This window comes from Candoia aspera, chromosome 2 (assembly GCF_035149785.1).
Source record: "Candoia aspera isolate rCanAsp1 chromosome 2, rCanAsp1.hap2, whole genome shotgun sequence".
In the NCBI taxonomy this organism is placed as follows: domain Eukaryota; kingdom Metazoa; phylum Chordata; class Lepidosauria; order Squamata; family Boidae; genus Candoia; species Candoia aspera.
The window spans coordinates 30975077-31000863 of NC_086154.1; positions in this window are offsets into that span (position 1 = coordinate 30975077).

The following is a 25787-nucleotide window of genomic DNA, read 5'->3' on the forward strand; positions in this document are numbered from 1 at the left end:
AATAGTCAATAAAACAGAAAGAGATGTTTTTCTGAAGCTCCCTGGCTTCTTCCATTATCCAGCGGATATTGGCAATTTGGTCCCTAGTTCCTCTGCCTTTTCTAAACCCAGCTTGTACATCTGGCAATTCTCGCTCCATGAATTGCTGAAGTCTACCTTGCAGGATCTTGAGCATTACCTTACTGGCATGTGAAATGAGTGCCACTGTTCGATAGTTTGAACATTCTTTAGTGTTTCCCTATTTTGGTATGGGGATATAAGTTGATTTTTTCCAATCTGATGGCCATTCTTGTGTTTTCCAAATTTGCTGGCATATAGCATGCATTACCTTGACAGCATCAACTTGCAAGATTTTGAACAGTTCAGCTGGGATGCCGTCATCTCCTGCTGCCTTGTTATTAGCAATGCTTCTTAAGGCCCATTCAACCTCACTCTTCAGGATGTCTGGCTCTAGCTCACTGACCACACCGTCAAAGCTATCCCCAATATTGTTATCCTTCCTATACAGGTCTTCTGTATATTCTTGCCACCTTTTCTTGATCTCTTCTTCTTCTGTTAGGTCCTTGCCATCTTTGTTTTTGATCATACCCATTTTGGCCTGGAATTTACCTCCGATGGTTCTAATTTTCTGGAAGAGGTCTCTTGTCCTTCCTATTCTATTGTCTTCTTCCACTTCCATGCATTGCTTGTTTAAAAATAATTCCTTATCTCTTCTGGCTAACCTCTGGAATTTTGCATTTGATTGGGCATATCTCCCCCTATCGCTGGTGCCTTTTGCTTTCCTTCTTTCTTGGGCTACTTCTAGTGTCTCAGCAGACAGCCATTTTGCCTTCTTGGTTTTCTCTTTCTTTGGGATGTATTTTGTTGCCGCCTCTTGAACAATGTTGCAGACTTCTGTCCATAGTTCTTCCGGGACCCTATCTACTAAGTCCAGTCCCTTAAATCTATTCTTCACCTCCACTGCATATTCCTTAGGAATATTAGTGAGTTCATATCTAGCTGATCTGTGGGTCTTCCCTAATCTCTTTAGTCTGATCCTAAATTGTGCAAGAAGAAGTTCATGATCTGAACTACAGTCAGCTCCAGGTCTTGTTTTTACCGACTGTATAGATGTCCGTCACATTTGGCTGCAAATGATGTAGTCAATCTGATTTCAGTGTTGTCCATCTGGGGAAGTCCATGTATAAAGCCGTCTCTTAGGTTGGTGGAAGAGTGTTTGTTATGCACATTGAGTTGTCTTGGCAAAATTCTATCAGCCTATGTCCTGCTTCATTTTGTTCTCCCAGGCCATACTTACCTGTAATTCCAGGTTTCATTTGACTGCCCACCTTAGCATTCCAGTCTCCTGTGATGAAAATAACATCTCTTTTAGGCGTGTTGTCCAGTAGGTGCTGCAGATCCTCATAGAACTGCTCTACTTCAGCTTCTTCAGCCTCTGTGGTTGGGGCGTATATTTGGATCACTGTGATGTTAGATGGCTAGCCCTGAATTCGAATTGAGATCATTCTATCATTTTTTGGATTGTATCCAAATACTGCTTTAGCCACTTGACTATTAATTATGAAGGCTACTCCATTTCTTCTGTGGTCCTCTTGTCCACAGTAGTAGATCTGGTGGTCATCTGATGTGAAGTGGACCATTCCAGTCCATTTCAGTTCACTGACGTCCAAAATGTCTATCTTTAATCTTGACATCTCACCAATAACCACATCCAATTTGCCCTGGCTCATAGATCTTACATTCCAGGTTCCAATGGTGTGTTGATCCTTAGAACATCGGATTCGCCATTCACCACCAGCACCGTCAGCCACTAGCTGTCCTTTTGGCTTTGAGCTAGCTGCGTCATCACGTCTGGGGCTAGTTGAACTCATCCTCTGTTCCTCCGCAGTAGCATTTTGACCATCTTCCGACCTGGGGGTCTCATCTTCCGATGGTATACCGACGTATCTCTGGTTGTACTGATCCATTTAGTTTTCACGGCAAGAATACTGGGGTGGGCTGCCATTACCTTCCCCAGGGATCGCATTTAGTCTGACCTCTCTGTCATGACCTTCCCGTCTTGGGTGGCCCTTCACGGTTTAGCTCATGGCATCGTTGAGGTGCTCAAGCTCCAGCACCACGACAAGGTAACGATCCTTTGCTGAAGACCAGTAAACATGCTTCCTTTAAAAACCTGCTTAGCTAAAGAGGGGAACTCAGGGCCTACAGATCATATGGGGCTGTTAAACCCACTTTTATGGCTGCCAGAATGCCATATGGTTTCACAGCTGAAATCTGAGGGCAAACTCTACAATTTTAAATGACCCAATTTTCTATATTTCAAAGTTATAGTTTTCAGCAATAAATAAATAAAGGGAGATGAAATGTGTTGAGCTTCTGTGAGGCTTTATATATTTATGTTGTACTTTATCTTCCTCCCAATTGCACAACAAAAACAAAAACAAAAACAAAAAACAAAATTTGCCCCCTGCTCCTGAGATGTCCAAGGCCACATTTCATATAGCTCATGGACTTTTTTTTTAATTAAAAAAATTCAGTCTTTGGTTACAATAAATGGCCACATCTATTCTTATATACCTTTAGAAGTTTCTAGACATTTTCTTATCTTCAGTGACATGACATGACATGACATGACATGACATGAGCAGCTACTGTTGATACAGCCTGAATCCCCATGTTCTGAAACTATTCCCAGAAGATAAAAAAAGGAAGAAGTTCAATGGTTCCAGGGAGTAGTCCAATATAATTCAACGCCTGGATCTAAAATGAGCCTTGAAAAGACAGTTCTCCATTTTCCTGCTGTTCAGCATGTACCAATCAAAGCAAATATTTGTAGCTCAGGGTTGAACTGTGGAGCCCTTGGTGCTCTTTGAGCCTTCCTTGTTGTTTTCTTGCAGACATTTCATTTCCAGACTAGGCAACATCTTCAGTGCAAAGAGGGAGTGGGCCTTGCTCTCAGTTTATATACTGTGGCTTGCCCTGCTTGTGTTGGTGGGGGTGTTGTTCTTTCCTTGGGAGTTCTTTGATTGGGCTGTTGTTTGCACTGAAGATGTTGCCTAGTCTGGAAATGAAACGTCTGCAAGAAAACAACAAGGCTCAGAGAGCACCAAGGACTCCACTGTTCAGCATGTGAAAAGCATAAATGTCTATAACCTTTTTGTGTTTCAGCAGATTGAGACAATTTCAAGGCAAGCTAAGCCATCAGAAGATTGGGTGACAGGGAGGTGGAGCAAATAATAAAGCTAAAGGATCACTTTCCATCAAGCTTGAGCCATGGCAACCTGGTTGCAAGAATCACTGAGTTTAAGGCAAATCACCACCCATCCTTTCCACTGTGGCATTTTACACATCTACCCAAACATTTTTTTTCCCTTTCAGGTGCAACCTTCTAGTGTTCGTCTTCATTGCAGGCTCAAACTCTGAAGTCACAGATCAGGAATGAAGCTTCATAGAGGCCCAGAACTAGAACTGAACAGGTTTGGATTTCTCTCCTTTGCCTTGGAAATATACAGAATTATCCTCGTCTGGCAATGTATACCCCTAAAGTCTAGACAGCTTATATGATTTGAGAACAAGTAAACAGGTCAATGTGAATTTTGCTATACCAGCAAGTAAACATCAGAAGGATACTTAAATCTGTTGCATTTTCTCATCTATTCTGTTCTTGCTTACTGTGATAGCAAGAGTTTATTTAATTGGATTGAAATAGCATTTTCCTCAGGTCATAATGCCTGAAAACCACTCATATCATAACAAAATATGATCAGTAAAAAGCATGTTAAAAAACATTATTCTGCTGACCACAAAGAAATGTATACTTAACTTTTCAAACTTCCATTTGAAGATAAAGAAGCATGAAGGAATGATTGATTTATTTTGGAAGGGAATAAAAATAGATTTATTATGTAACTTTAACACGAGCAGAGTCTCTCATGTTAAAGTTACATAATAAATATGTAGTCATATGCTATCTAGAAAGCTCGTAAATCCTGCAAAAGTAATATACACTAATAAATGCTTGGGAGAATTATTTTTTATTGCATTCTGCTTTTTCAACAAGTAGATTAAGCAGTCAAAATTCTTATTGATATGAAGCGTAGCTTGAGAACTGCCAGAAGCTTAAAAATGAGCTTCACTATCTGATCATAACTTTCAGTCCTTGGAGTTTGAAATCAGGAGCAGCAGCTGTCAATGAGGGAGGTAGCTAGTGGCCAAAGATCTTGAAAAAGAGTGCAAGATTTTGACCTGCATATAGTGCTTGAAAAGATTTTCCTTTTCAAAGGGAAGCCAGTGTGATGTGGTAATTAGACTGCTGACTTATGATGGGGGAGCCTTGGTTTCAAAGCTATTTTTATCTATTAACCTCAAAGGGTAACACTTTTTCTCAACATATCTCACAGGGAATCTATGAATGGTGTATGTTGGTGGGGGACAAACCATGATTCTCAATTGTCTTTAATACTAACAGCTAGAGCTTCTAAAATATGATGCTTCTTGACATAGTTCATACCAGTTCCTCCACTGACCTGTCTGTCTTCTACTACAGCCTTTGCCAGACTGAAAGTCCCAGAATATCCAGCACTATGGCCCTCTTGATGCTCCACTGACTTTACCACTCACAGAACAGAATGGCAATGCTTGTTTAGATGGTTATGGAAACATATTCATCAGAATTGTTGGGAAATATTGAGGTTTGCTATATGAAATTGGTATAGTTTTTGTGGATAAAGTTAATCACATCTGCCTCAGAAGTGTGGCAGTAACTTTAAAGCAACTCTGCCCCTCACTTGGCCAGTTATTTTGAATTTTTTTCAGCTTAAGTATATGGATGTGCAACTAGTGATGTTTACTTAACCTTCTCAACATCCCTTAACAACCCTTTATGGTTGTTTAAATTGGCCAAGGTGGAACTGGCCCTATGGTACATAGAAGTGATTACTGTCTCTTTGCAAAAGGGACATAATCTGTTTTGCTTAAAGCAGATGCTTCAAAGGAGTTTCTTGACTGGAAGAATTGGGAAATTACAGATCAATCTCAAATATACCATTTCTGGCTAAGCTGATTTGAAAAAAAGGTAGAAGTTACAGATAAGATCTGTGATACACAGTAGAGAGATTGTATTACTATTGTCTTGAAAGCTTTACACCAGTGGACAATTGCTTTCCTGGTACAGTGTAAGATGTTGGCTTTAACCTTATTGTGCTAAAGCTAGAATTTACCTGAATTACCTTCTGTATATATAGGAATTGCAGACAAGGTCATTCTAAAAACATCTCTGCTCAGAAAAGTCGGCTTGTCAGATACTCAGGGGGGGCCTTCTCCAAGCTCTGCAACACAAACCCTTAAAAACTGAGATTTGGCTCTCTCCACTTTACAAAAAAAAGACTCTGGAGGCTGCTTTTAATTTAACTGCTTTTCATGGTAATTTTTAGGGTTGTGTATGCTTTGAAAATAATTTTAAAAAACTGCTTTGGAACCTGAGCAGATGGGACTCCAGCACCTATGTGCTATTAATTTTTAAAAGTCTGTCATTTTTCAAGCTTTCAAATAAGCTTGCAAAAATATTATGGCTGCTTTAAAACTTCTGAAACTTCAATGCTGTTTTGTTACTGAAAGGCATGAGGCTTGTCAGAATGCCCAGCCTGTATATAAGATGGGATATTTGGATTGCCTTCTTAATATATAATTTGCATTTCTTAGGGCTGAGGAGCTTTCTTCCAAGCACTGGGCTCAGCCTGGATCCCTCCTTTGCTGCCATTCCTGTTCTCAGCCAGGACAAGTACTTATCTTTTATATATGGCATAGCTTTATATGGAAAAATTGGATGAATGCTTTAGAAGTTAACTTAAAAAGTGAGCTAGAATGATATTCTACAATTAGAGAATTGGTACTGAAGTGGAACATAAATCCCAGGTATCAAGGGCTTCCTTGAAAAGTTTCTTGATGTATATATGCTATTAAATAGTAGGCTAAATGTGAAAGTTGGCATCATCTTCTTTGTTCCCATGTCCCAGAATTGGTTTGTTTTGCAATTAAAAGACCACGGGCATAGGTTTGTACTCCTCAAGTCTTCTATTCAAGCATGTGAGACAGACATGTTAACAATTTTAGGTTGCTGATATCATACTTATTTAGTAAAACTTCCAAAAAGGCTCCAGGAACATTTTTAAAAAAAAATAGAAACCACAAAAATTAATTCCAGATTTTTCTGGCCTGAATGTATTTATTTGTAGTAATGACTGAAACTTTATGAGAGCAGATGGGCCATCCCTGGGAGAATGATTGGTTTCCTTTCTTTTCTTCCTCTACAATATATTTTATGACTTGAGCAGGTCAGTTAATGCCATGTGTTCCTTTCTAATCTGTAAGTGCTTTTCGCTTGCTTCATTCTTGGCAGCTGTAATGTTTACCAGAGAGATCAGATGTAGACAGATGATGGCTAAGTTCCAGCCCCTTTGAGAGTTCATTGCTTGGATGTTGGTTATAGATAAAGAAATATAGACTGCAGGTCCAATTCCCAGCACTTCCCACTTCTGGTTATATTTCTGTTAATGATGGTGGGCTTATAATGCTCTTTATAATGCTCTTATTAAGTCTGATACAGATGAGTTGCTATATGAAGAACAATAGGTGTCAAAATGATTACTCAGATTTGTTTTCTGTTTTTTAATAGCTATGGAGTATTATAAATCCTTCATGCACATTAACCTATGAACTACATAAATGATATCTTTTCTGAACTAAATTGTCTGTATTTCTAGACATTTGTTTGTTCATGCAGGACTCCATTTGGGAACAGAAATAATAGCCCATTTGTGAATTGTTTATTCTCAAAGACAATAGATGAAAATTGTAAAAAGGCTTTCCAAGAGAGATTGCTAGAAATGGACAACTGTCTTGGGAACTCCATAGAGGACCCATATGGGAAGACAAGGACATCCAGCTGATCATGCAGATAAGGAAACAATGGATGAGTATGTAGATGATTTTTTCTCTGAGACTTGAAAGAAGCAATAGAGCTGCAGGCTATCTGAAAACAGGCAACCTGGCACCCTTCAGATTTCTGGACCAATTCCAGAAATTCTTTGCCATTGGCCATGCTGGCTGGGGCTGAATAGAACTGAAGTTCAAAACCTGTGGAGGGCATCAGATTGTAAAGAAGAATTCAAGCTATACAGCTAAAACTATATACAGGTAGTCCTTGCTTAACCACAATTGGGACCAGCAAGTCCATCACTAAGCAATGCAGTTATTAAGCAAAATATCATGTGACCATGCCAGACTTACGATGTGAGTTCCGCTGCAGTTGTTAAGTGAATCATGCATGGTCATTAAGTGAGACATCACATGACCACGACTTGCGATTTTACTGCTGGCTTCTCCATTGACTTTGCTTGTTGGAAAGTGGCTCTGAAGCTTGCAACTGGTGACCATGTGACCATGGGACACTGCAATTGTCATAAATGTGCTCCAACTGTGATGCATCTGAATGGTGGTCATGTGACTGTGGGGATGCTGCAATGGTCGTTAAGTGTGAGGATGGGTTGTAAAGTTTCTTTTTCAGTGCCATTTAACTTGTAACATTGTAACTTTGAACAGTTGCTAAACAGGGCAGTCATTAAGTGAGGACTACCTGTATGAGATGTGAGTTATCTGAGGGGCCAAAACAAAAAAGGCCAAAAGGGAGGTATTTTGGATGGGGAGGTGTATTTTGGTTGAAATGGGGCTGCTGAATGAAGTGGTAGAATGAAGTGGGCAGGGCCTCCTGACTGTCCACCAAAGCAAAGAACCAGATAGTGCTTAAATTATGTTGGAAATAATGTTGTTTAACAATATCGTCAGGGAAAGCAAACTGTAAGAGGCATGTCCTGTTTAGAAGTTCGCTACCTATGCTTCACTTTTCTTTTGCTATATCAGCTAGAAGCAATTCCTATTAAAAAAAAGAATAAGGAAAACAAAAGAAGAATTCAGTAAGTCTGTATTTAGTCACAGATGCAGGCCATATGAGCAGCTTTGCAAGGATAACATTCTTAAAATAATAGCATTCATCAGATGTTTTCTTTTTTTAAAAAAATAGAAATTACTTTTTTTAAAAAAGCATCTTATGAGAAATTTAAGTAGGTGAGGATTTGTTAATAGGTATGTCACAGCTTGCCTAGGACACTAAAAGATGCTCTCTATTATCAAAAATGAAAAAAACCATGAGGTTTTTAATAGATACATGCTAGTTCAGCTCTCTTTGAAAGCGAAGGTGCTTGTGCAGAATTGCATTCCAGTTTTCTCCTGAGCTTAGATTTTTTAATGTATATATTAAACCAATTTATATGGCTGCCCATCTAACCAGTGGAATTCTGGGCACCTAACAAATTCAGTTAAGAAAACCAAGTTGAAGCCCATATAAAAATCTCCCTGACCACCTAACAAATGCACGCTCTGGGCTCCACTAACCTTCTGGCCCCCATGCTCAGGGGAAAAGCCAGGATTATGGAAGAGCCAGGGTTATGGAAGACCACCAGTGTGGGGGTGGTCCAAATCTCAGGGGAAAGGTTGTCCACAAAGTAAGTACCATGACAGAGAAAACACACTTCCTAAGTCCCATGAGATGATACTGATTCACCAAGAGGACTTGGAACATGTAGAACAGGCAGAAGCCATGGGAGATAGGTAGTCCCACAAGTAACCTGGCCCCATGCCCAGTAGGCTTCCAAGTGCAATTCAAGGTCCTGTCCCCTACTGCAAAGAAGCATTCACCACCACTTGGATCCAGGTACATGTCACCTCCCAGGAGGCTTTGATCAATCAGGAGGGGCCCAGATTTAAAACACAGATGGCGGGACCCCACACCCCAAGGATTTTGTCTACTTCCTCAGGACTAACAGGTGCAAACTCAGCCCAGATAACAGGACAAAATAAAGGCTTTTACCTGTACTTGATCAAAAGCTTACTCTTTGTCTTCCTTTAGCAATGCACTAGGTGTCTCTAATCATCTACTGGAGTTCCTCTAAAGAAACAGGTAGCTCTCAGGATCCACGCGCATAGAGAGAATCTATACAGGTGCAATCTGATTCAAGGCTGCCATCACTTGTTCATTCCAAGCAGCGACTAGGGCTTCTGTCAAGCTGTGCACTAGAACTTCAGGAACTACCCTCAATTTCCCTCTGGAACCTCACCTGGTCCATCAGGTGCCTGGGGTGGACTGATTGAATAGGTCCCTCCTCCTTCCAGTGCGGGCTAGCCACAGAGAACTCTTAAGGTTAATAGGAAGTGATCTGTCTATAAAAAGGGACTAATGGCAACATCCCTCAACTCCAGGTCCTATTGCCACTGCTCTGAGATAAAAACAGACCTAATACATGATCCCCACTATGAGTTGGGCTGTCAGTAATCTGGATCAAGGCCATGAAACCCTGAGTCACCTCCTACTCTGGACCCAGTGAAGGCAGGTTGAAGTTCTTCAGAACCATAACCCTGGGGAACTACATTGCCAACCTGGCCAAGGTACTGAGCATCTCAGGTAGGGATGTAGCTGCACAGCAAGGAGGCTGGTACATAAGCAGCAATCCCATCTGATTCCTACAGTCGAACTACACAAATAGGGACTCATCTCTAGTTATCTGTGGAGCAGTGACCCTGAAAGCCACCGAAGCCTCATGGATGACAACAGCTACACCGCCCACCCTGCCCCAGAATCTCAACTGATGCCACACCTGAAACCCAGATGGGCACATTTCTGAGATGGAACCACCCCCTCCATACCCAGCCAGGTCTCAATACTACATGCCATGTTGGCCCTCTCATCCATGATCACATCTTGGATGAGGGAGACCTTATTACAGACCAACCTGGCATTTAGCAGTAGCAGGTAAAACCCAGGGGCACTGAAGCTGTAATAACTGGGGCTCATGTTGAGTGCAGGGAGCTACAATGTGGCAACAGTATGAAACACTGAGGCCCCTTCCCCACCACCTGTGTCCCACCATGTCTCCCATGCCTGTCACCATTGTGATGCTACTGCCTGCCTTCAACCCAACTTACAATACTCATCACCCTGACCCTCCCCCACTGATCAGAGGGCCATTCCATACATCACTACACACCTGTAGAGGAACACAGAGATGACATTAGAGAGGATATGCTGAGACAGTTAGCAGAACACGAGCTCAGTCCAGGAAAACAAGACCGCATGAGAAAGAAACTCAACATTGTCCTGCCTTGAACATCTTTGGTATAAGAGGGAACTGTCAGGCTTTCAAGATTCTGTTGTTATTGCCTATATCAATAAAGTAGAGTTCTAATATTTCTAGTGGTCTCTGTTTCTTGACCAGGCCTACTTCAAAGGGCTGACAACACCAAGCAGATGACACCCAGTACCTTGCCAAGCTAACCATTTGCCACTTTGTATTGAGCCACCCCACTTCACATCCTCTGACCAAACCTACTCTCAGCTGGTGGGGGTCAGAGGAGAAAAACTAAAAAAAAAATACTCTCATCCTCCCCTAAACACAGACAGATAACTGCCCCACTGCTCTACCCAAAAAGAGGCAAATGACCTCAGCTCCTCCCAACACCTCCTCCTAAAGCCTTCTCACACACAGAATGCCAGCCCAAAACTCCAGTCTTCTTACCCTAGTCTTCAGAGACACCAGGGCTGCCACAAGCTGTAAATATAACAGCAGTGCAGTGGCAAACTCTAATCCAAGCCCATGGCATGGGGAAAGGAGAAAGATGACAAAGGCCAAAATGGTTGCTGTCTTACGTGGCCAGTCATAGAGCAGCCATAGGATGCAGCTCAGTCCTCTTGCAGGACCACCAGCAGGCTCCCTCTTCCACTGCTGTCTCAAGCCTGGGTGCCCAAAACCCTTCACCACATCAGGGATGAGCATACGGAGGTTGCCATCTTCACTAGAGCTTGCTAGAAACTGGCCAGTAAGAGCACCTGCTGTCTTATAGCTGCAACTGAGGTCCTAGCCCACAGAGTTGTCTTCCAAGCCTCTAGACTCCTACACCTCTGGCCAAATCCTGTATGTGCACCCACTAGCTGATCAGGAAACAGCTGATCAGCAGCACTGCTAAGTCCTCTGCACTGCTGCTTGCTCTCCCAAGGAACTCTTTGGCCATTTCTTCAGGTCTGGGGCTGGTCTCTAGTCTTCTGTTTGCTGCCTGACCACTCTCCAGCTGCTTGGCTGAGCACTCCTTGGGAACCCCTCTCTGCTAGTCTCCAAAGCCACAATTGCTGCCACTTCCACTGCCATGGCAGAACAAAAACAGTCTCCAAACTCCTACACCAAAGTCAACCCTCAACCACCAGGACCTCTGCCAACTGTCTTCTCCAAGCCTTCTCCACAGATGAATGCCATCTAACAGTTGGAGCTCCAGCACAAACATCTGGCTTTGATGCCACATTTTTCAAAAATGAGAATGAGATGAGGAAGAAGAGAAGAGTTGAACTAACTGTAGAGGCTTTTAAGATGCAGAAGCTGGCTCAGCAGGTGACCCTGGAGCAGCAGACTTCAAGCCTGCTGGGTGTTCTTTTTTTAATTGTGACAGGCAGGCAGATCAACACACTTGTTTACTCTGGCTTTCAGCATATTAACCGAATCAGCCAGCCTTGAAGAATCCTGGCAATTGTCTCTCTGAGCTTCTCTTATCAGAAGGGTCCTGGGGGGTTGAGGAGGGAGATTATATGTTGTCGAACAGAGGGATTTCAGATCAGGTTCTGCTATTTTAAGCAGAAGAAATAGTGTCTGAGCATCCTATGGGCTTCCCAAGTTGGATAATGAGTTTTTTTTCTTTCTTCCCTTCTTTTTTATCCACTGGATAATTCAGTTTGCTTTCTGCTCCATTAAAATCCATTTAACGCTCAAGAGCAGCTCTGAAACCCCACAGCCATTTGGAGGGGGGGGGGCATCTTTGAAACAATGCGTCTGCCCTCATGAAACCTGTCTGTGAGGCCAACTTGTTAACTAAACAGAATAATGAACAAACAAATAATAAATAAGTATTCCAACAAAAAGAATAAATGGGGGCTCTCTGAACGATTTTTCCAAAATTTGTCATAATACATATAGCTCCTAGCTTGTGGTTTTTGTTTTTCCTGTAAACCGTATATGGAGATGCTGCAGCAAGCATATGAACCATCCCATCCCCTCATTTAGCAGAGCCCCAAGGTAACATGGACGCTTTGCCTTGTTTGTCACAATCAACCCTGGTGTCCGGATGGCTCCCTCCCTGCTCTTGCACATGGTCTTTCAGGAATAATATGTGATGGAATTAGCCAGCAGTTATATAGGAACTGTGACATTTTCAGAATTGTTTGGTCTTTACAGTGTATTTTTGGTGCATCGTACAGAAGTGCAAGCTGCCTGGAGTCTATAGAGCAGGGTTTCTCAGCCAGGGTTCCGTGGGACCCTAGAGTTCCACAAGAGGTCACTAGGGGTTCCCTGGGAGACAATTTATTTTTAAAAAAAATTCAAATTCAGGCAACTTCACATTAAAGAGGTAAGTTTCATTCTTTATTTTTAGTTTAAGAACACTGTTCTTGCATATATACAGGCTGACACATGAAACAAATATAATAATTTTGTAACTTCTGGCCTATATTTGAGCCTGAATGTGCAGGGGTTCCCCGAGGCCTGAAACATATTTCAAGGGTTCCTCCAGGGTCAAAGGTTGAGAAAGGTTGCTATAGAGTGAGGTGACATACTATACAAATCAAGTGAATAAATGGAGAGTTAAATGAGAGCTTTAAGTCTCATGGGACTTCAGTACAAGCTTAACTATCATGTCACGTCCTTTAATGCCTCTTTTCTACTTTCTGCTAAAACAGATGCCACCGGGCCCTGACCACTTTTGGAAAGTAGCTCAGTGCTCAGTGTGCCAGACCTATGGAAATGTCATCTTCTGGACCAATGGAAGGTGCACACTCTTGCTATATGGTATGGAAGACAGGTAAAGCAACTGGAAGAGAACAGAGCACGTATAAGATTTGTATAAAGGACAGCGTGCACATGGCTGAAATCCTTCTGTAGAGGCCTCACAAGGAACAGAAGTTGTTCTGATATGTGGCCGTGGTTAAAGGAAGCACCTTCCTAAGTTCTTCAAACACAGAAAGACCACAGCTAAGTATTCTATTTAAAGCTGCTTTTGGAACATATGTTTTATATGTGGGGGGAGGTGTTGTTGTTATTGATTGGTTCTAAAGTTATTGATTAAAAACATTTGCCCACATAGACCAAGTATTTTCATTTTCCTATATTCCTAAAGCAATGACATGTTAAACCATTTTGGAGTTCTTCATGAGATACGTTTCTTATAACTATATATTTATTAAAAATGTTTCAAGATATAAATAAAAGAATCAAGAATAGGAAATGTAGAAAGAAATATACTGTAAAAGATACAATTGAAGAGAATATCTGTAGATCAAGGTCGAACTGTGGAGTCCTTGGTCTCTGAGCCTGGTTGTTTTCTTGCAGATGTTTCATTGCCTGACTAGACAACATCTTCGGTGTGAGAAGCTCATACTGATAATAGAGCCAGATAATAAATCAAAGATGAGTCAAACACTGCTATGTATAGATTTAATTAAAGGGAGGAACATAACTTACTCTGCATTAATTTTATGTGTACATATTAAAACAGAAAGTAAGATGTTATCTTGTGCACACTGCTGACCAAGATATTACTCAACTGGAAGCAACATCATGTATCATCAATGTCTTAAGAAAGCACTCATGTTTTTACTTTTGTGGTGGTTTTGCAGACGTTTTATCTCTTTCTTTATTAGAAAGTCGTTAATGTCAGATGTAGAAGAAATCACCTTATTTGGGTTTTGCTTGACTATTGAGATAGGTTTCTGACTATTCTTTTCTGATTATTCGTTACATATTTACCCCATCTTCCTCTGTAGACCACTAGGTTCTCTTTTTCTCTAAGAAGCAATTGTGGGAGGTAGTTGAACTTAAGGAAAAATAAATAGCCCAACTTTACCCACTGTACAGGTAGTCCTCGCTTAATGACAGTAATTGGGACTGGCAACTCCATTGCTAAGTTGTAAAGCAGTTGTAAAGCATAAGGTCATGTGACAGTGTTGATTTATGACAGCAATTCCAGCACTTCCAGTTACTGTCATTAAGCAATCCCATGCAATCCTTAAGCGTGACATCAAGTGGTCACCATTTGAGACCTCCTGCTGGCTTCTTCATTGACTTTGCTTGTCAGAAGCCGGCAGTGAAGGTTGCAAGTGAGGTTCAGTGATCGTGGGGTGCTGCAACCATTATAATTGTGCATCAGTTGCCAAATGTCTGAATTGCAATCATGTGAGCACAGGGATGCTGCGACGGCTGGAACTGCTTCTCTTATGAGACTGGATGCCCCAAACATTCCAGCAAGAGCCATTTGACAGCAGTGTCAGGCATGCAGAGGACACAGTAATTGTAAGCTTATACATTCAGGCAAACAAATACATTCAGGTCATAAGTCCCACTCATTCAGTGCCATCATAACTTCAGACAGTCACTGAGTGGGTGGTTGTTAACTAAGGACTATCTATATTCTACTGCTCATCAGGAACTGAAGCAAGAGTATCTACAGGGTATAGTAAAAAATGTAAATGTGGCAACCATGATAGCACAATCCAAGTTCCACCTGTTTTTTATGTGCAACACAACCCTGAACCAAAGCCAATGTCTCCACAATCAAGTGTGAAAATCACCTATTCTTGCTCTGTTTCAGTAAGTCTAGTCTATATATACTTCAGCAGCAACTGAAACATCAGTGGAAGTTAAAGAGGTAGTTAACTTGCATTTAGACATTTAATTAGCATAATTTGCACATCACTCTAATGAACCTGGCAAATGCCTGTTTAAAGTCAATGGATATAGTGTACTTGTTGAGAATAAACAAATAGGGCCCAGAAAAATAGAAGTTTCAGATTATGTTATGGCCAAAATAGTCTATCAAGGAATCCAACCAGTAGGAAAGGCAAGGTACTGTTTTATATAAAAAAGTATAAGATACCTTAGGAAGACAAAGTTCAGAGTTTCTCATAGAATATTGGTAAATAATTGTCAGAGTTGGCTTGGAAGGTAATTGTCTCAGAGAATTGACAATATCCATCAGATCCAGTTGACAAAGGCTATCATAATGCATTGCACTCCACGCCACCCCTAAGCATTTCACTGACACATTTGCCAGTTTTCTCCGTGGTGATGATTGAGGTTATTTAGCACATTCACATCCCGTTTCTACTCAGTAGTTCCAATTATATTCCCTTTCTCTCCCCATTCTTTTTTTTCTCCCGAAAGCTTGTGAGTAATACATAGCTAGCTGATTTATCACGCCTATCTTAACTCTGTTGTTCTGACACATTTTAAACTCAGGAGGATATCTTCTAAAAGCCAAAACCTAACGTTCATTAGTAATGAAACCCATATTTCTGTTCTCCTGTTTCTTCCACATGCTGCTGTTCCTGGACTTAAAAGATCCAGCCGGAATGAGGGAATGAAGAATTGCAGTATTCCTCTGCTTCACCTTCAGATGGAGTTGACTGAATCCTTGATGCTGAGTCCAAGCACATTTCCTTCCTTCAGTGCTAATACAAAACATTCGCTTTCAGAATGAGTTCTTGTCTGAAACACCATCTAACCCTCCCCTCTCCCAAAGTTACCAGGTCAAAATCTTGACTGGAAATCAGATCTTAGCATGGTGCCATTCAAAATGATTTTTTACATAGGGAATGAATTCATATTAAACCTGCTTTTGAGCCAGAGGCTCATTGTTACAACATGGTATATTGTGTCTCTCTCCTCTGCTCTACTGAATTTTTGCTTGTATCTGTGAGAGGGATTCTGTGGTACAGTTTTCTATGTTGAGTCTTGTGGCACTGACTCATGGGATTTTAAATTGCTTTATACTTGGTTTGCATCTACACCTAAATAATAAATGTAAGTATATATGGCAGCGTTTCTCAACCTTGGCAGCTTGAAGATGCATGGACTTCAACCCCCCGAATTCCCCAGCCAGCATGGCTGGTTGCAGAAGTCTGGGAGTTGAACACACATCTGAAAGTTGCCAAGACTGATATAGACTCTTATCAGTCAGCAAACCCACTGTTTCCCATAATATCTCCAGCATGGGGCACATTGCACTCCAAGAAGCCTTGAATTTAACTTGCATCTTGCGTCTCTGTTCTTTCTCCGCTTCTTCACACACTGATAAATCCATTATTCTCTCTCCTCACTTGCTTTATACTTGGTTTGCATCTATACACAAAGACACAGACACAGACACAGACACAGACACAGACACACACACACACACACACACGGCAGTGTTTCTCAACCTTGGCAGCTTGAAGATATGTGGACTTCAACTCCCATGGCTGGCTGGGGAATTCTGGGAGTTGAAGTCCACACATCTTCAGGCTGCCAAGGTTGAGAAAACACTGATATAGGCAAAACAACACTTAGTGGGCAAGGGCTACCTGTAAGGATTTGGAGGGCAAGTAGAGCAGCAGTCAGAGCAATTATGCAGAGTGGGCAAGAGTGCATAATCCATAAGGGTGGGGCAAGGTTTTTTTTTTTTAATAGGGAGGCTGCTTTTAAAAACTAGTTTGAAAAATAGCATAAGCCTATTGTACCAAAAAAAAAAAAAAAGAATCATGTAGGTCTGCTTGACAAGAACTGATCAGGAGATCATTGCAAAAGACAATTGTATCAGCCACTACTAAATACTAACGATAGATTTTAGATACGCAATACTTAAATACACATATATTTCATTTTCATATATTATATTTAGTGTCAATATATTAGAAACGCTTGCACTTGTATTATGGCTCTGAAACCATGTTATATTTCCTTAAAGAGTTTTGTTGGCTTTCTTACTCTTCCCTTCCAACAGACCTTGAAAGACAGCTATGCCTATAGAAACAAGGTAAGGGTGTACATTCCAAGGACAGCTGCTCCAGAGGAAAGGCGTTGTTTAATAACGGTCAAGGAGCCCTAGCAAAGATGGAAGGAAGTCCCTTATATGGAATGATGTTAACATAGAGTAAAGGAAGGAAATTCCTAATGTGGAATGAGGTTAAGGTGGAGTATGGGTAACTGAGTAAGAGTGGTATTCTAAAGGATGAGTTGAATGGAATATATATAATGTGCTGTAAGGACGGGGTCCTGCACGATCGCCCACCTAATAGCTTTTGCTGTCATTGCTTTTGCTCTTGGGTGAAGAATAAAGAACTGAATTTCATGCAACTGCCTGTTTCTTTGGTCCTGGCTCAGAAGCAAACCTGGTGGTTGTTGTTTATTCGTTTAGTCGCTTCCGACTCTTCGTGACTTCATGGACCAGCCCACGCCAGAGCTTCCTGTCGGTCGTCAACACCCCCAGCTCCCCCAGGGATGAGTCCGTCACCTCTAGAATATCATCCATCCATCTTGCCCTTGGTCGGCCCCTCTTCCTTTTGCCCTCCACTCTCCCTAGCATCAGCATCTTCTCCAGGGTGTCCTGTCTTCTCATTATGTGGCCAAAGTATTTCAGTTTTGCCTTTCATATCATTCCCTCAAGTGAGCAGTCTGGCTTGATTTCCTGGAGGATGGACTGGTTTGATCTTCTTGCAGTCCAAGGCACTCTCAGAATTTTCCTCCAACACCACAGTTCAAAAGCATCGATCTTCCTTCGCTCAGCCTTCCTTATGGTCCAGCTCTCGTAGCCATATGTTACTACGGGGAACACCATTGCTTTAACTATGCGGGCCTTTGTTGTCAGTGTGATGTCTCTGCTCTTAACTATTTTATCGAGATTTGTCATTGCTCTTCTCCCAAGGATTAAGCGTCTTCTGATTTCCTGACTGCAGTCAGCATCTGCAGTAATCTTTGCACCTAGGAATACAAAGTCTTTCACTGCTTCTACATTTTCTCCCTCTATTTGCCAGTTATCAATCAAGCTGGTTGCAAACCTGGTAAGGAAATATAAAAAATTCTAACACTAGCTTGCTAAGAAAAGGGATGCTAATGTAATTGGCTGGAAGAAATTTGTGCTGGTGTTTGGCTAGCAGTACTTATGGAATTCTCTGACAACAAACAGCTAAAGAGAAATCCCCAAGGAGAAAGGTAGCTGTGAAGGGAGTCTCCCTGTTAACAGCCCAAAGCAGAAGCTCTGTGGGTTGAGCTTCAGAACCTCTGAAACTGGGTTGGGCAGAGGCTGCTGAAATAGGTGACTTGTAGTATTGTCTCTGGGTGCAGACTTTGCCAGGAGCTTTTTCCCAGGAAAATACATATAGAACATGCATGTGTACGTATGTACTGTACATACAGCATACATCATACAGAGAGAGAACGCCAACACAGAGAATGTATCATCTTCCTCAGCTCCAAGTGTATTAATAGCTATCTTATCAAAGTCTATTAATAGCTATCAATCTTACCAAAGGAACCAGGAGCTCGCAGAAAACCTCCTCTCCTATCAGGCAGCCATGTTTCAGGCAATTTTATCAAAGCGTATTAATAGCTATCTTATGTAATATTTCCTTATTTTACTTCCTTGTTCCTGATCCTTACTGTCAAGCTTTCATTTGAGAAAGAAATGTTCTTTCTGCTCTCAAATGAACTTTGTCTTGTGGCTTTTCCTAAGGACGGACATTAACTGCTCCGTACACTGAAACAAGCAGAAACTAAGCCCACCAGATCCCATAGTAAAGCTTCTAATATGGAACCATTTTTTGCTGTGAGACTTACTTAGGGGATACCTTGATCCTCAGTAATCATTCCAAATGGGGACTGTGTGGAGATATATTTTGGTGGGCCGCAACCTGACAAGCTAAGCCTATTTTACACTACAAACAGTACATTCTTATGGTTTGATGTGTCATTTCTTAAGGTTTTGGTCAGAGAGGGCTCTGAGGAATGGAAAAAGGGGTCCTGGGCCATACAGAGTATTATACACATATACATCCTGGGTCATACAGAGTACTATGCTATGCATTTTAGTGATACGCAGGATCATTTTAGGCTTTGGAAGGCTGGGGGGCAGAATGTTCATCTGATGCCTTTTCCCCACATATTCTTTCTCTCATTGCATCCTAGAACAGCGGAATATGATTCAGTAAATGGGAGAGTGTGTGTAGCAACTCAAAATTCTGAAATAACTCCTGGATTATATTCAACAAGTTATTTTTATTCTTGAATGAAAAGCATTAGTAAATCTAGCCATTTCAGGAATAGATGATCCTGCAGGTAACTTCGGCCTAAGCCCATCACCTCCGCAGGCAACTACTGGTCTTATTTAACTTGTTCATGCAAAGTTCCTCTCTCTGGGTATGTAGCTGGTTGGTGTCAGAGAGGTAATTTATATCCAAGAGAACTTCAGAACCTAAAGTTCTCTTTGACAGATCCCAATATATTTCATTTCTAATCTGCCTAGATTCTACAGAATCCAAGCGTTCTTGCTGAACTTCCAGTGAAATTTTGTGGAATAACATGAAGAAGAGGATCAAACAAGATTTTAGCAGCTCCCACAGACAATGGGACCTGAAAGTCAGAATATTTTGGTATTAGTTCTATATATCATGCCATAACTGATGTGAAATGATTATATTTTAACTTCAATTTTTTTCCACATTCAAACATCCTAGATAACATGCCACAGGTAGCAACTTCTAGAGGATTTGCCTTGTAACTTATCCAAAGAGTGATGTGGGCAGGGGTATAAAATCTCCAACTTGTGGGCCAAAAGTCCCTACAGGTCTAGGGCAGAAGGCTCTCTTCTTCCCCCAACAGTTCTGCGGATGACCCCCTTTTGAGAAGATATGTGATAGAAGAATCAGAGTGATTGCTTTCTGCCTTACCCTGCCTGGAGTCCTTTTCTCTGTATGGAGCAAGCTATTTTCCCCCTTTCTCCTGTCCAGAGAAAGGTGCTTCTCCTGTGCAAGGAAACGGTGGGGTTTTATTCAGAGGTAAGGCTTTTGGAGTAGGGAATGGCTTTCCCAAAGGGCATTGTCTGAGGTGCCTGGATGGAGATGGGAGAATTCGTGCTAGACTCAGTTTAGGTTTTCCTTTGGGAATCTACTGCTATTAATTCCACATGGCCAATGGTCATAGATTGTAGAATCTGTGGTCCCAAAACATCTGAAGACGAATACCAGTCCTGATTTAGACAAAAAGAGCTGAAGAGAGACCTCAGTGAGAAGCTATCTGCATAAAACGTGGTACGTACAGCCAGCTAGCTGATCAACCTTGGATGCCAAACTAATTTATTTTCTGATGTGAAGCATTATCAATTTGGAAACATATCCTCTTCTACTACTTGGGTTTTAGAGAAGGCAGTTTCCATACACATTAATAAAGAGGAAAAGCTTGCTGACAAATCTGATTAAATCCACATGTGAACTTGTGCTGCATGTACTGCTCCCTGGATGCCAGAAAACACACTCTATATTTCCCATGGGTTTAAATACTTTATTCAGATTGCACTGTTGGAGTGTTTGGATGGGTCCTTATACCCTGCAAAACAGAAGCAATGACAGACCCATAACCCAGACTTAAAAGAATGGAGAGGTAATCTTTTGAGCAGATTTTTTTCATTCATGGAGCTACTCATGTTTAGCCCCTATCATGCCTAGTGCAGTCCCCTTCATCTCAGATGCACTGATTTTGAACTGCTGGAACTCCTTCCTAATTTTTGGATTTCCTTGTTCCTACCCCACTTTTTGTACCACCTTGCTCAATAGAGTTCTGGAGAACTCAAAAGTCTATTGCATATTGTTTTGTGCCATTTTAGGTAGTGCTAATAAAGGTATTGGTGCTAATAAAGCTACATTGTGACAGTCAGGCATATGGCGCAAGACCGAACAGCATTTCATTCTGTTATACATAGGGTTGCCATGAGTTGTAAACAACTCGACGTCAACTAACAACAACAACAACAACAATAAAGGTATGAGAGCCAGTTTGGTGTGGTGGGTGAAGGCATCAGGCTAGAAACCAGGAGACTGGGAGTTCTAGTCCCACTCTAGGCACAAAGCCAGCTGGGTGACCTTGGGCCAGTCACTGTCTCTCAGCCCTAGAAAGGAGGCAATGGCAAACCACCTCTGAAAAACCTTGCCAAGAAAGCTGCAGGGACTTCTCCAGGCAGTCTCTGAGAATAGGACATGACTGAATGGATTAAAAAAAAATGAAGGTATTACCTAGCTATGGATTTTGTTTTATTTTTTAACATTGACCAGAAGAGCTAGGGTTGCTTTTTCAGGTTTGGCAGAGTACCTTAATTTGTTTTTTTGGTTAAAGTGAGGGTTTAGATTTTATGATTTAGATTAGAATGATCTGTCATTCTGGCTCCTTGGAAAGGATTCTGCATAGTACGTTTCCCTATCTGAGAATACTGTGACATATACTGCATACTAATTTATTATTTTGTTTTCCTTGTACATGACCCCTCTGGAGAAGAGCCGTCATTTGTCCCTACATAACCAAAGGGGCTGCCGAGACTGAGATTTATTTATTTATTTATTTATTTATTTATTTTTGCTGTGAGAATTGCAAGAGAATCTGCTCTAATGAGCTACCACAAGTGTGAGTGAGCCTGAGCTTCACTGGGCCTGAGGTATGACAGGATTCATAGAGGGTTTTTTTGTTTTTACTGAAGCAACTATAGGACATTGCTATACATAGTAGATTTGGAATGGCTAAGAGACTGACATCTTGATCAGGGAATCTCTGATTCAGCTTTTATCTGTGCAGTGAATTCAGATAGACAAGCTAGCATTGATCTGCAAGACCATTTTCAGAATTAGGGCAATTGTGTAACATTAATGTTATTTTTATTGGTTTGTTAACTAAGCCCTTAAAGTTAGTTAGAAGGAAAAAGTAACTGGCTTTTCCATGATGGCCACAGAAGAAAATACTTTTTTCTTCAGCATGCTAACATGCAGATACAGGCTACCATTTTATTATGATTAGCGTAAGAGGACAGACCTCCCTCCTGCTGTATTTCATGTCCGTCATGGAGAAATATTTTTTCTCCCTAGTGTGAAGGAAAACAAGTGGGCTGATGAAGGAATGGTTTCTTCCCTTTTCTAACATTACACTTACTCATTCCTGGTCCTCTATTACTAATTCTTATGTACATAGCTATGTGAAGTATTAGTCAAATGAAATGTGTTTTTAGAGCTATAATAGTCTAATGGGAACTACAGGGATAGGCAATGTGGTGCCTTCCAGATGTTTTGTACAAAAACTCTCACAACCTCTTTACTGGCCATGCTAGTTGGGACAGATGGGACTTGACCTCTGAAATATTTGGAAGGTGCCAGGTTACTTACCTTTTGTGCATCCGGTGCAAAGTAAAATGAAACAAATGTGGTAGAACAATAAAATGGCTTAAAGACAGGTTCCTGATAAGGACATAATCAAAATAACAGACTGAAACTTAAATATAGATAGCATTAATTTAAATGCCTTGCATCTATGATGCTGAAATAGGTTGGAACAGAGGTTGATCAAAAACAGATTCATAAGGAATGGTTTAAATAAAAAGCCTGAGGTGCTATGCAATAAGTGGCTGCTTCTAACACTGAAAAGTTCAGTTACAGCAATATAGCTGGGAAGGAAAGTTACACTGAGAATCTGGAACTACTAGGAAGAAAGGCATTATTAAATAGCAAGAGAAACACAAATCTGGGGCATCTACCAAAATGGCTGAAATGGCACTGCCTGAAATAAATTGGGAAAGTACCCCAGATTGACATTAGTTTCTAAAGTTATGTTCCAGAGCATTTGCCAAATTTCTCCTAGGAGAAGGTATTTGGAGAAGCTGAAACCTTGAGAAAGAGACCTACGGGTTTTTCTTTCTGGAAACAATATATATGTCATGTTCTCGTTCTAATGTCTGGTTAACATTGTAACGTTTCACATGTCTTTTTCTGTTCCGTGTTCCTTCACCCGGGGTTTTTCCATTCCTTCGCCCTCCATTGTTTTGAGGGCTTGGAATGCATGTTTGGGTTTGCGCTCCTGTTCAAGGTTACTTTCCCAGGCGCGTCTAACGACTTCTAGCACCTGGGAGAGGGAGCGTCCTGACGGGCGACGGGGCGGGACCTGCTCACAAGCAAGGCTTTTAAGTTTGTATTTGGCGCGCTTTTGCTCATTCTCAGCTTTCTCTGTATTTGCATACTATTCCTTTAATAAATCAGTTATCTTTAAGCCCGAGCTTGTGAGACTGAGTATTTGGGATTAGGCAATCATTACATAAAGCTGAGAATCATTTTATCCATTTTCCGCTAGCCCCATCCAATCATTGGATAAGAGGGTATGCTAGCGATGACAGAACCTCAACTTCGCGCAAGTGAGGGAAGCGAAGAGGAGCGGGAGGCGGCCAAAAGCCGGCCAGCGCTAACCTCGAGAGCGCAAAGAGCAGCACGTCGGGAGTTGCGAGATATCCAATTGGACGAGCTGCTGATATCCATGCAGGAGAGTCTCAGGAGTGAACATAGAACTGTTATGGAAAGAGCACCGGGGAGGGGGTCTCCACAATTGTCCTGGGAGCACGAAGTCCCCTTGTCACCGAGGGTGGTGGTAACCAACCAACCCCCGGAGGAGCCGGTCACTCCGGCTCGTATGAGGGCATTAGAAGATAAGATGGATTTAATAGTGACGATCCTCAAGGATCTACCCAGAGAGGATCTACCCAGAGAGGCAGAGCCCACCCCGGAGGATTGGGAAGAAGAGCCGTCACAGTACCCCAGGCACAGTACCATGTCGACCCGGGGGAGAAGCAAGACTCGATCAGCCCGTCAAGGGGGGGAGCGAGAGGCAAGACCTCCTAGGGATCGACCACCCATGGGGGCTCGGCGCACGCCGACATTCGCGGCACCGCCACAGCCAGCTGAGCCGGCAAGAACCTTCCCACCATTTGGAGTGAAGTTCGATGGGGATCCCACAACGCTCTCCTTCTTTATTACTAATGCCAAGCATTATATAGAAGATTGGGGTCGAAACTTTCGGTCTGAACATGGCAAGGTCAATTTCATTGCCAACAAGCTGAGAGGAAGGGCAGCGGATTGGTATGTGCAACTATGCCAAGCTGAGGCAACTGAGCTGGAGGACTTCGATGACTTTTTGTGGGCACTAAAAGAGCATTTCGAAGACCCCCTAGCTCAAGAAACGGCCAAAAATGACCTGCGGAAACTCTACCAAGGGTCCCTCTCAGTTGCCAAATATGCGTTGGAGTTTAAAGCTTTGGCAGGAAAAGTGGAAGACTGGTCTGAGCCAACAATCATCGAATTGTTCAAGCAGGGGCTTGAACCCGAAATCCTTCGATGGGCTCTGGGCAGAGATGATCCTAAAACGCTATATGGGTGGATTCAGTTGGCGGGAAGCGCAGAAAATGCCCTACGAACCTATGCCCATACCAAAGAGCTTAGACAAACACGTCTCGCTAGAGGAGCGCGCACATCTGGACTTGCCAGCCGCCCCAAACCGAAAACCTGGGAAGAAGAGAGGGAGCAACGGTTCTCCAAGGGTCAGTGCCTCCGATGTGGGAAAGAAGGGCATCGAGCCACGTCGTGCCCGAGACGCCGTCCAGAGGAACGACAGACTAAACCCACGGTAAAGACGCCTGCTCCTGCTCCTTTATTTATTTATCTAATTTGTCCCCGCCCATCTCCTCCCGTCGGGGGACTCTGGGTAGTTTACAGTAATCAATTAAAACAACAATCATAAAATCCACAATATAAAATTACAATAATAAATAATATAAATAAGAGTAAAAAATAAAAAAGTCCAAGTGGCATAAGAATCTAAAGCAGTCCAAGTATGGGAGGAGTAGTCTATAGCAGCCATCCCCATGTACATCTATTCCCCTCTCCGCCCCAAGCGAGGCGGCAGAACCAAGTCTTCAGACTCCTCCGAAAGGCCAGGAGCGATGGGGCCAATCTCACCTCCGGGGACAGCATGTTCCATAGGGCGGGCGCCACTGCAGAGAAGGCCCGCTTCCTGGACCCCGCCAGATGAAATTCTTTTACAGACGGGGTCCGTAGCATGACCTCTCTGCACAATTGGGTGGGACAGGCTGATGTAATGGGGAAGAGGCGGTCCCTCAGGTAACCTGGTCCCATGCCATGTAGGGCTTTAAAGGTGATAACCAACACCTTGAATTGGACCCGGAAGCAAACTGGTACCCAATGCAGCTCGCGCAGCAGTGGTGTTACATGTGCCCTTCTGGGGGCACCAAAAACAGCTTGCGCGGCTGCATTCTGGACCAGCTGAAGCTTCCGGATACTTTTTAAGGGTAGCCCCATGTAGAGTGCATTGCAACAGTCTATATGAGAGATAACAAGGGTGTGAGTGACTGTTCGAAGGGCCTCTGGTGCACAGATCCAGGAAAGGGCGTAACTGGTGCACAGCACATAGCTGCGCAAAGGTTCTCCTGGCCACGGCTGCCACCTCCTCTTCGAGCAGGAGCCATGAGTCCAGGAGGACCCCCAGATTATGCACCAGGTCTGTCTGGGGCAGTGCGACCCCATCCAGAACCAGACATGATAATGTCCCAGATACGGAAGAACCATTAACCCACAGCCACTCGGTCTTACCAGGGTTCAGTTGAAGCCTGTTGTTCCCCATCCAGACCCCTAAAGCCCCAGACACTGTGAGAGGGCAGTCACAGCATCACTTACCTCACCTGGGATGGAGATGTACAATTGAGTATCATCAGCATATTGATGATACCTCACCCCGTCGTGATGAATGATCTCACCCAGCTGTTTCATGTAGATGTTGAAAAGGAGCAGAGAGAGTACC